At 33.8% G+C, this 12,913-nt stretch overlaps 1 protein-coding gene across 1 annotated transcript in view; it reads left to right on the top strand.

Annotated features, from left to right (window-relative positions):
- ttv (exostosin glycosyltransferase 1 ttv) overlaps window positions 1-12,913 on the top strand; it is an 85,748-nt gene that overhangs the window by 13,293 nt on the left and 59,542 nt on the right. The gene's annotated exons all lie outside the window — the stretch shown is intronic.

Genomic DNA, 12,913 nt, shown 5'->3' on the forward strand with positions numbered 1-12,913 from the left:
CAAAATGTTGCCACGGGAGCAGAGAAGGCAGGGGATGGGGCGACGATGGGGAGAGCAGAGAGTGAGACGCACAACGGGGGAGCCTGACAAATGCGCGTGGCAGAACGGGTGGGCAGCTAGAGCAGGAGTAGGCGAGTGGGCGGCAGGAGGCGGCACCACTGAGCAAACGAGCAAGAGACTAAGAGGTGTGTGTACGTGCACAGCAACGAAGTTTGTAAAGTATTTCGTTGGGTTTCGACTTTTGCGTATGAGTGTTCCAAATGCCCTTATACACTCTCTGTAGGGGAGTCTGGGAAACTTGCAATACTTGAAAATGCTGGCTAAATATTTAAAATGCAATTAAATATAATTTGTATTTAAATTGATGTAAAATTAAAATTAAAATATTGATTGATTGATGACAAAAAATAAAATAAATAAAAAAATATATAAATAATAATATAAATTTACAATAAAATGATATATATTGTTATATATTTAATAAACAGTTTTGTTCAAGTAGGAATTAAAAAGGAAATTTTATTCTCTTCCATTTATAATTACATTTATTATTTTAATCTTAAAGCTCAAATTGAAATCTTTTTCTCATATTCACTTTTATTTATATATATTTTATTTAATTGCTGTGTCAACGTAGAAATATGGGACATGCTGACTTATCTCTATTTTCAAGTTTCGCCAGAAATTGTTTTTGTTACTTTATCAAATTCAATTTAATCCGTTAAGCGATTGCAGCAACAGAGCTTAAATTTATATGAACTATTTATGTTAAATGATAAATTATTATGCATAAGTCAAAGTAATAACAAGAAACAAACTAACAAAAAAAAATGTTCATATTAATTTATTTATATAAATCTAGCTCATAATTAAAATTATAAACTAGCGTGGTGTTTTTTTTGATAGGGCTATGGAATCTAAGGCCTTACGCTCTTGCTAGTATTTACAGATTTATTTTATATTTTTTTTATTTTTTTTTTTATTTGATTTTATTTTTTTTGTTTGTGTATGGTGGGTGCTTGTTTTATTTAGTTAAGTAGAGATTAGTGGTTTTTAGATATTGTAGGATTTTATAAAGGGCCACAATTATTTATGATGGATTGCCAGATATAGAGTAAATTTTTTTTTTTATTTTGAATTTTTTATTTTGTAAATAAAGAGATATTAAAATCTATCTATATATGAAAATTTATTCAAAAAATATTAATTTTTTTTTTAAGTTTATATCAGTTGAAATTATCCAAATTGAAATGAAATTAAATCAAAAGGGTTTATATAAATATAAATAAATAAATTAAATATGTAAACATAAATATATTAAATATATAAATGAATATCTATAGATATCCATTTATTTTTATATATTATTATTTTATTTTATATATTAATATAAATCTATACTCTTCATTCCCAACAAAATTCCCAACATAAAACAGAGCATTATTTTGTCTGTGTCTCAATTATCTGCTCTGAACTTCATTTTCCAGAAATAATACACTGCAAAGTGAGTAACAAAATGGTTTTGCCGGATGTGTGCGAAGAAAACGTGTCATGTGTGTGTGTGTGTGTGTGTGTGTGTGAGTGTGTCTGTGTGTGGTTGCCAAACAATGAAACTTTAGTCGCTGATCTCGTTCTCTTTATGTGTGTCTGTGTGTGTGGTTTTTTTTGCCTTTCTTCCGTATTTAAGAGTATTCTGTTCTGGTGTTGATATTATTGTTGTTATTGCATTTTCATTGTTTGTTATTTACTTTGGCACTTTGGCATTGTCACATTTTTAGTTTAGCCAGCGTTATTTATGGGCTAAAACGTCTCGTGCCGTCGCACATTTCAAATAAATTGATTAAATTTCATGACAATTCATCATGCCACAAAAGGCAGCAGTAACAACAACAACAGCAACAACAATAACCACAATTTGTGAGCTGTTTCAAGTGGTTTTTGAGCAACAACTTTGCTCATAAAACATGGCAGAACTTTGCCAATCTCTCTGTCTTGCTCTAAGCTGCTGTTCTTGCTGCCCTCTCTCCCTCTCTCTCTCTCACTCTCGCTCTCTTCCTCTCTTTTACGCTAACTACTATCTGTAAAGCTGAACGCTTGTGGCATTTGCGACAACTGCTGTGGCATTTGGCAAGTTTTATTCCAGTTTGGTCTCCTTGATATGATTATTATTATGCATACAAAACTCATAAAAGCCAAAACACAAACATTTGCCCTCCCAAGACACAAAAAAAAAGAGAAGAAAAACCGCAGTTGATTTTTGTGCGCTAATTAACAGATTCGCCACAGTTCAAGGGAAATCCCCACTGCGAGTACAACATTAGAACATGCATAATGAATATTTGAGAAGCGCTTTTTAATTGAATTTTCCCTTTGCTTTCTTCAATCTCATTAACATTTTTCCTGTTGCTGCCAGTCGAACAACAACAACAACAACAACAGGAGGAACAGAAACCATATGCCAAAGGATTCTGCAATCAAATTAAAAAGCAACTCAAGGCACACACTTTTTTAAGTACATAAATAATTACATAAATAAGTACTTTTTTTTATATTTTGCAAATACGGGGCAGACATACGCGAGTCGATTTAATTAAATTTTCCCTCTATTTGCTTTTTTTTTGCCGGATTGCTCGTTTAGCAAATGAACCGTAAGGAAGCAGAGAGCCAAAGCAAAAGCCAGAAAAAAAACCTAAATTTATATATCTCTGTCAATAGACGTAAAGAGATGCAAGCGAACAACAAAAAGTAAGGATTAAAAAGATGTGGTTGGTTGTTTTGCTCTTCGCTTTTTATTTTGTTGCTGTTTGCTGTTGTTCAAATATTTTAGCTTTGCGGCTTTGAGTGCGATAAGGGCAGGGCAAGGGAGTACAGAGTAGATGCTAAAAAAGGTATTACTGGAATAGTTCTGCATCGTATTTATACAATTACCACAAATAAAGTTTAATGCCAGTCTTCACCTTATGCAGTGGGATAAAAATAATAATTGAGTCGACTGGGAGAAACGCTGCGCGTTGAGGCAAATGCAATTAAAGCAAAAGCAAATATTTAAAACAAAAATAATTGATAATAATTCAAATTAATAAATATATATATATATATATATATATATATATATATATATATATATAAATATATATATGTATAAAAAAAACACTTACATTGTAATAAATTTGAAGGTAAACAATACTTACTTAATTCATTAAAAAGTTAATAAAAAAAATTTTATAATATTATTAAATTACAGTGACCAAAAAATATGAAAAGAAAATGGCATGCGAGGTGTCATATTTTAATGAAATTAAATAATTTTAATTAATCTGTTAAATTAATAATATAATATACATAAAGACTACTCAAAAATTAAATAAAAACTAATTCACAAATAATTAATAATAATAATAAAATAAAAATTATAATAAATAATATTATATAATAATAATAAAAAATAATAAAAATAAAATAATTAAATATTATTAATACTAAAAAGCAAATGATTATTAAATAAATAAATTAAAAAAAAAAGTGTATTTCTATATATAAAAAAAATAATTTCAAGAATTCAATTGACAATAAACATTTGTTGCAAAAAATCAATTTAATGACAGTAATATAAATAAATATAAATAATTCATGATTTTTTATATACATACAAGTTTAAAAACAAAAAATATAATTATAACTATAGTTATAAATACATTTTTTATTAGTTTTAAATATATACATAAACAATATATTGAGAATCATATAAAATTACAAAACCTAATCTGCGGGCTACTTTTCATTATATTTCTAATATTCATGAATTATGTATGTATTTATTTAATATATTCTATTTTGATTGGCTTCTGAGAAACAGCTTGAGCCCGCATTCTAAGAATATCCTTTGAGTACCCTTTTTTAATCAAAAATTTCATTAATGCTGCTTCTTATTCGGCCTAAATGGAAAAAAAATAAGTAAAAAGGTTTACTTCTCAGAGAATGTAGTTTCAACCTAGCTTAATGCATATAATTGATATGTGAAAGCGAAGATGTGGATCGATAAGAAATGAAGTTGAGCTCTAAAATATATATTGGAGTATATATAATGTACTTATATCGTATCTGCTACTGAGAGTTGAAAACGTTTTAAATTAAATAGCGCCAAGCTGTACAAAATAAATGAACCGCAACAAAGTAAATAATATTCCTTTAAAAATACCGCAAAGCTGTGGAAACTGTTGAGAGCTCAGTGAGAGGTTTGGCTCCAGTCACGACTCCTTAGCTGAGAAATGTGCTGCAACTTTGGCATGACACTTCAAATACCAGAGCTCGCTATCTTTGCTCTTGTACTACTTTATTTTGTTTTGTTTTTAACTTTTATTTGATATTTATTATTGCTTTTTTTTTTTTCCGCGCGCTTTTGCTATCTTCTGAAAGTTGGCTTTATTTTGGCACTTCGCATTCGCTCGGACCCGAAAGGCATTTCTAACGCATTTTTGCTTTTATTTCACTGTTAATTTGATTCCATTTGTTGTTGTTTGTGGTGTGTGGGGTCAAGACTGTGTGGCTGGTATGCGGGGCATTTAGTTAGTTTTTTGTTGGGGACTCTTCATGTGGATAATTAAACAGAATACCAACGGGTAGCAAAAAGGGTAAAATTCTGGCCCAAAGAAAAGGCAATCTCTTTTCATTATGTTATTTCAATTTTATTTAATGCACAAAGCAGTCAAAATGCGGTTGCTCGTGGCTGAAAGAGAGTAAAGCTCAGCATTATTGGCTAAAAACTGTGCAGTTTGAGGTTTGCCTCTCTGTAAGTGTGTGTGTGTGTGTGCTTTAAAGCAAAAAGAACTTAAACAACATTTTGGCAGCTGCACATCCGTATGGGCAGGATATGGACTGGCTGCAATCGACAGAATGTGCTTCAATGGCTTTCTAATGGACTCCATCCGCTATTTAATGCACACACACATACACACTTTCTCGCCCACTCTCACAGTCAGATGGTCACATACACATGTGGCATAAACTGAAGCACATAGCATCCTGCACGGCCAATGCTCGTGCAGCGGCAATTGAAGTCCGAAAAAGGCGCACACATTGGCAGCTTGTAAAGATTAATGATCAGCGCAGCCGTTGGACCAGCCATTGGCCCGGACCCGGTGCAACATGATGCGATAATATGCGATTTGCTGCCCGGGCATATCTATAAAAATCGTTTCGCTGCTGCTCCTGCTACTCCTGCCTCTGTTGCTGCTATTGACAGTGCAATTGCTGCAGTACGAGACGACAGGTCGTCCTTGTCCAACAGCTCTCAAGTGCTCGCATGCTCCTGCTGAAGAGAGCCAAACATTTGGCATGCACGAAGTTATTCAATAAAATAAAAATTGAATAGCTTCTGGCGAACAAATTCTTGCGATTGCAGCGAGTGACGAAGAAGGAACTCAGCAGAGCCGCTTACTTTTATGAACTGCTTACTGTACATATATATTAGAAATCGGAATTGTGTTGTCATATAACGTCAAATCAGATCGAAATAAAGAAAATTATATCTTCAATTGATAACCGAATGGAATGTTTCAGCATAAGTAAATAGGTGAATTTTCAGCTGTATAAAAGCAGGCGACCTAATCTAATTATTTTATTTTAAATTTCATTGTCTTTTAAAATATATACAGATGATTCGAAATAGCAATAGGATTTCTTACGATTTACACAGAAATTCAAATTATCGAGCATTATTGAGTATGAATTTCTTTCAATGGGATAGAATTTTTGTTCGATTTATTGCGATATTCGATTTAGTGGGATAAAAAATAAAGTAGGCCAATAATTACTGTAACAATTATTAGCTAAAATGCTGTATTTCTAGGGTGATTAGATAAAAGTAATACGATTTTCGTTCTATTTATTTCAGCAGCTATTTAATTTATCGATATCTTTAATTTGTTAAAACATTCAACGAGACTTGCCTTCTGATAACGAACTCAAGTGATATGCTATCTGTTCAGTCTATTTCGGCAGCTTTTATAGTTATCGATAACATCTAGTTGTTGAAGCACTCGATAAGATTTTTTGTGTGATAATGAATATAAATGATATGATTTCCATTTAGTCTATTAGCAAATGTCTATGGGCAATTTTCTAATGCTTTTTTAATCAAATTCAAATATTAATTGAATTGATTACCTTATTTTACTAGATAATTCATAAACTGAAATATTAGTTTTAAATTTATGTTCGAATAATTTTGTGATATAGCGCGTTTATTATCTCAGTGCTGTCCGCTCTTCTGGCATGCGGTTAGCCAACTCTAGTTTCACCACGCCTACCTCTCTGGTAGCCCCCTCCCTGTCTCGCTAGTGAGTGGGTAGCACTTGGCACTTTTAAGCGCTGCTCGGCTAAACAAATTCAATTTAAACGCGTTAAGCGTAATATTCATTAAAATGATGTTGCCCGAACAGACGTACGTACAAGTGCATCAAAGTCAACAACAGCCGCAGCTGCAACCGCCGGCGCGGTGGCTGCCACAGCGGCGCAGCGACGCAATCCACTGATGATGCACTGCAGCTGAACTGAGCTGAGTTGTACTCATCGTTGTTATCGTTGTGGTTGTTGTTGTTGTTGTTGTTGTTGTTGTTATTGTTGTTGCTATTCCTGGTGCAGCTGCTGCATTTAGCATTTTCAAAATCCGCTCAGTGCTGCAAATTGCGCTGCGTTTTGCCAACTTTTATGCACAGACACACACACACACACATGCACAGCCACACTTACTGTAGACATGCAGCGGCAGCCCAAGTGCAAACTACAAACTGTGAGTACTCCATGCATATGCTGCAGTAATTGCCGCCGTGCCGCTGATTACACTTCGACAGCCGCCACATACAGACGCAGATGAACGACCAACAACTTGTGCCGCCTTCAAAGCAGCACACAAACACACACACACGCACACAGACAGAGAGAGAGAGATTTACATCGTAGCCAGCTTTAGGTTTAGCCTTAGATTCTGTTTTGGCATCAGATCTGGCTCTGACTGCGGCTGTGCGGCACTGGCTTATGCAGCCGCACTCGGCATTCGGGCAATAGGACCGCTGGGCTTTTAACTGTTCTAGATTCAGCTAAAACAGCCACAAATACTTGCATACACATGCATAAGCAAACAGTCAGCCGACAAACTTGACACTATGCATTAATATCTTAATGTGAACATCCAAATAATATGAAGACTGCAATTTAGCTGATTAACATAACAATTCCAGCAATTTTACACATACAAAAATTATCTTTTATATGTTCGCATAGATTTTAGCAGTTTTTTTGTTCTCATTAATTTGTTTATAACCAAAATTGATTGCTTTATAAATATGATTCGAGACTTGAGTAAAGTAGGCCACATATTTCTACATGGGACCAGGTAAATAGTGCCTGGCATAAACAAATATTAGATCAGTAATTTCAAGTAATTGCAATTTGAGTTCAATCGCCGCTGTTTACATTGAGTTCTTTTAAGTGGGTCATTCAAGTGAACTATTGAACGATTAATTGATTCTATTGAACTGTTGAGTGGTTTATGTTGTTATGCGTTCAGTTTTATTGAGCTCTTCAGCTGTCTGCAAATGAATAATTATTTTAGTAATTATGATTCGTTTATGATTGATTTATGAGTATGTTTATGTTTTATGAACTGCTTCGATAATTGCGAAACTATTTTATTAAATTAGTGTTTTAAAGTGAAATGAATTGAATTAGGACTTAAAAAACATTAATAAAACAGTTTAGATATAAATTTCTAAGTTTGTTAAAGGATCTTTAAGTTTTTCAGCTAATATACATTTTTGGTAGCAAATGAATGCTTAGAATTAACAGAATATTTTAGTTACAAATTGAAATTTTGGATATTTAACAGAATATTTGGACTAAACATTTATATGTTAAGTATTACCAAAAAGCTTTAATGCAACATTAACATAAAAATTCTAAAATATAACGGGGTTTTTATGATTGAAGTTTAATATTAAAAGTTCAAGTATTTGTAGAATATATTTATAAAAAATTAACATTTTAACCATAGTTCACTAACAGAATATTATGACTCAAAATTAACATTAACATTTTAAATCACAATAGCATTTAAATGAAATTAACAATAACATTTTAAATCTGCATTAATTATTTTAGACATTGAAATTAATATTAATCCAAATATAGGAATAGTATTAACATTTTAAATGTTAATAGAATACTTTTATGAAAATAAGAAAATATTTTTATTGCAAATTGACATTCATATTTGAAATACTATCAGAGAATTTCGAATCAACATTAACCTTATCTTAGCACTTCAAAAGTCAACAATAACAACATTAACATCTTAATCATTAAAACAATATTTTAGCTCGAAATATTTTTATTTGTTTTAATTCAAGCATAAGTCCTTGTATAAATTCATTAAATTTAACAAAATATTTAGATTTTGTCGCCTGTGCGGGCTTTTGCATATGCCTTCCCATAAATTTGTCGGAATTTCTCTTCGAGTTCGAGTGCTTCGGCTGGCTTCATCTCTATAGAGCGTTGCCCCACTCTGCCTTCCGGCCTCTCTCTCCTCGTTCCCTCGCACACTTTCAGCTATATTTGAATATTTAATTTTTTAGCATGCAGCGCACATTTCGCACTTCTAAACTGATGCTAAACGTTCGTCGTTGCCTGCATTTCCGCCAGCTTCGCCCTGTGCTCCCGTCTGGATTTTCCAGGATTGCCGTGTGTATGTTTTGTGTGTGTGTGTGTGAGCTGTGTGTGTTTTATTAAGCAAACAAAATGTTTTCTCTGCTAAATGGGCAGCAGCAGTCCCTTTCTCTCTTTTTCTCTCTCACTCTCTTGTTGATTGTGAGTTCAATGTGCTTCACAAGCTTTTCAAAGTTACTAAAAAAAAGAAAAAAAAAAAAACACTCCAAATTGGCTTTTCCGATGTCATCTTTGCAATTTGGTTTGTTATTTCGCTCGTCGCGTCGCAAGCCATAATTAATATCATTTTTGGCACAACGTGGGTTGACATGCCACGCCCCCCTGCCATCCCTTCCACCAGCTGTCGCCCACAATCCATTTGCAGCAGCGACGCCATTTTTGGTCCTCTTCTTCCTGTGCCCAACTGTCTTTGGGCTGGCTGTCACTTATAATTAAATGAATTTCACTTTCATAAATTTCACTTTGACAGCGACAAAGCAAAAGGCAGTTCGGCATTTATCACGCAACAATTACCTGGCCTTAAATATATAATTGAGTCGTCATAGAGCCAAATATTTCCGTTGTTAATATTCATTCCTTTCGCTGAGCAGCAAAGTTTCCATGGTAAATGCAAATGCAGTGCTCAAAATGTTCATATTACGAGTTTGAAATGGGTTTTTATGTGCTTTTAAAGTGGGGAGATTCTACTGCACTTGGTTAGTGAAACATTAGAAGTGCTAGGAAATTTAAAGATATGATGTTTCGGAACCTAAAGGAGTTATAAGAGCTGTTCATATAGGTGGCATCTATGATCGATTCGATTTATTTTGCAGAGTATGCTTATGGATTATCTATTTGGTAATCAAGTTTTGTAAATATAGTTTAAATTTAAAATTCCCACTAGAGCTTAGTTTTAAGTTTTAAATTTCAAATTCATATTTGTTATGGAATTTACTTATCTAATATTAGTTGTCGATAGCTGAAGTCTGCTGATAATAGAGCAGGGATTTAGCTGATATTGCTATTATCTGATAATCACGATCTGAAAGTTTGAAAGATATACCATCAGTCGAGTGTCATAGCATTCAGCTTCTGTCATGCAGTCTCAGCGCATTTAGCTTCTGCCATAAACCTGCTAGAAGACCTAAATTAAGAGTATTTATATTTCTGTGAATCATATGATAATGTTTTCATATTCCTCACCAATACAGGATACAGTTTTCCACAAGCTTCATATTATTAGCTATTGATGTACCTTACATCGAGTCTCGTAGCATTCAGCTTTTGTCAGGCAGCTGCCTTAATTCAAGTTTCAAGCAAATATCAATGTTTTCGTCATGTTGTATAGATGTCGGTAAATAGTTATCGAAATCGATGAATAACTATTTATCAAGGAGTTATCGACATCAAATATTAATTATCGTTATTGATGGGTTGATTTACTGAGTCTTGTAGCATTCAGCTTTTGTCATGCAGCTGCCCTAACTGAAGTTTCAAGTTTTATTTTTATCTCATTCACTAGAAGTGTTGGCTTACAGTTCCTTAATTATTTATAAGGCAATGCCTTTTATTTAGCGTGCAAGTTCTGATCCTTACTTCCGCTAGTTTCATAGATATACCATTCTTTGAGTGTCATATCATTCAGCTTCTGTCATGCAGTCGCAGAGCATTTAGCTTCTAACATAAACTCGCTAGAAGACCTAAATTAAGAGCATTTATATTTCTGTGAATCATATGATTATGTTTTCTATTCCTGCGCAATGAGGATACAGTTTTCCACAAGCTTCATATTATTCAGTCTTTGGCTTTTGATGTACCTTACATCGAGTCTCGTAGCATTCAGCTTTTGTCATGCAGCTGCCTCAACTCAAGTTTCAAGCAAATATTATCAATATTTCTACATGCTCGGTAAATAGTTATCGAAATCGATGAATAGTAATAATAATGAATAAAGGATATATATATATCAATATCGAGCATTACTTATCGAAATTGATTTGTTGATAGACTGAGTCTTGTAACATTCAGCTTTTGTCATGCAGCTGCCTCAACTCAAGTTTCAAATTTTGTTTTTATCACATTCACTAGAAAAGTTGGCCCACAATTCCTTAATCATTTATAAGGCTATGCCTTTTATTTAGCATGCAAGTTCTGATCTCTATCTCCACTAGTTTCATAGATGTACCATCCTTTGAGTGTCATATCATCCAGCCATAAATTCGCTAGATGTAAACTAAGAGCATTTATTATGTTAATAATATATTTAATATAAAAATATTATGTGAATCATATGGTTATGTTTTCTACTTCATGAGCGATGAATTCATATTATTCAGTCGTCGGAATTGATGTACCTTACATCGAGTCTTGTAGCATTCAGCTTTTGTCATGCCGCTGCCCTAACTATAGTTTCCAGCGTTGTTTTTGTCACATTCACTAGAACAGTAGGCCCACAGTGTCAGAGGTATTCATGGGGCTATGCTTTTTTTTTAACCAGCAAATTATGATCAATATATGGTCATTATTTTCACAAATTTTATTCATGCACCTTTCATCGAGTCTCGTAGCATTCAGCTTTTGTCATGCAGCTGCCTTAACTACATCTTTTGTGGATTTACATATACATATATACTTAATGGAATCTCGGCTTTTATTATAATTATTTTATTTATTTTTTTATTCTTTATTAATTTTATTCCCACTATTGAGCCTCCAGAGGATTTAATGCATCAAACATTTTTCTATGTGCAAATTTTCAGTCTCCTTTAAATTTTCAAATTAAGTAGCCTTTAAAGATTTTTACTTATTGTCAGCCAGCTTCCTTTTCAACTCAAGCTTCTCATATATAATTTGAAGCTACATGCGCTGCACTTTAGATGGATAGCTCTCAGCTTAGCTATATGCGTCTCGTCTCGTTGTTGCAGTTGTTGTTGTTGTGCTCAAACGCACTTTAACAAATTTTCTATGCGAAATTCCATTATCCCTTTGACATTTTGCAGTTGAGTTAGCGACCTAGTTTGCCATACAGCGTAAATATCTCCAGACTTTTTTTTTTGTTGCTGCTCTGTGTGCAAAATAACCCCAAAGAGCGTTGAAGAAGTAGAAACAAGTTGAAAAAAAATTGCTGCATGACATTATTGCCAGTCAGCTGTTGTTGTTGTTGTTGTTGTCGCTGTCGCTGTCCAATGTTCGTTACGTGCAATGTCACCCACCTACACACACACACACACACACACACAAACACACACACACTTCCGCTCTGGTTGCATTGTTCATTTAAATTCTAATTTGTATTTGCCGCACTCGACAATGAGAGAGTCGAGGACAGCAGGACCTGGGGACATGGTGAGTACGCTTCCTGCCAGCGGGCACTTGGACAGGTACAAGGGTTGCTTCGCTTCAGCTCTTTGGCCTCCCCCCCGCGCCTCCAGCATTAAGCCACGTGCCCAATAATGTCCTTGAAACTTTTGGGGCGTGTCCCAGCGATTTGTTATTGTTGCCTTTGTTAGGTGCTGCAATCCTAATCGCGTTTTTTGGTGACGCTTTGCATAGCCCACTCAATTGGCGCTTTTAATGACTCCAGCTAGAAGCAACGGAGAAGAAGAAGAAGACGTGTAAATGGTGGCCATTGAACAATGGAACGCCAAGGCCGCAGGTGCCGCAGGTGTACATTACCAACGAAACGATTAGAAATCATTTGTAGTGGCTCGATAAGCACAACTTTTCACAGGTGTCGGGAAATGGTCGCTTGACGTCTTTTGATGGGGCTGTGTATAAGCCGGAATCGAACATGACTAATTAGTAATTTAAACTGAAATTTTGTTGCTTTCATATGAGAAAATTTGCTGAATTTGTTCAATTTGCCGAATCATTCATATTTCGTTGGGGCTTATGGTACATAGAAATATTTTGCAACAGTTTTATTTCTGATAGTTCTTTCATTTAATCTGACTGATTAGCGGGTATTGTAGCATTTAGTCAGACAGATTAGATTATATACATACATAGAAGTGGGCAAATGAATCATAGACTAACGAGTAGGTTAAATAGACTTATTAGCAGTATTTTTGTATAACTTGTGAAATCATTTGAGTCTTGATTTTTATTTACATTTTATAATTCATTGCTATAAAATTTAAATATTAAAAATAATGTATAATATTTGCAAAGATTTTAATATTTTTATTTGTTTACAATTTTATTCAGCTCATTT

The sequence above is a fragment of the Drosophila navojoa genome, chromosome 5 (genome assembly GCF_054131105.1).
Source record: "Drosophila navojoa isolate 15081-1374.11 chromosome 5, UAZ_NAV_1.0, whole genome shotgun sequence".
NCBI lineage: Eukaryota > Metazoa > Arthropoda > Insecta > Diptera > Drosophilidae > Drosophila > Drosophila navojoa.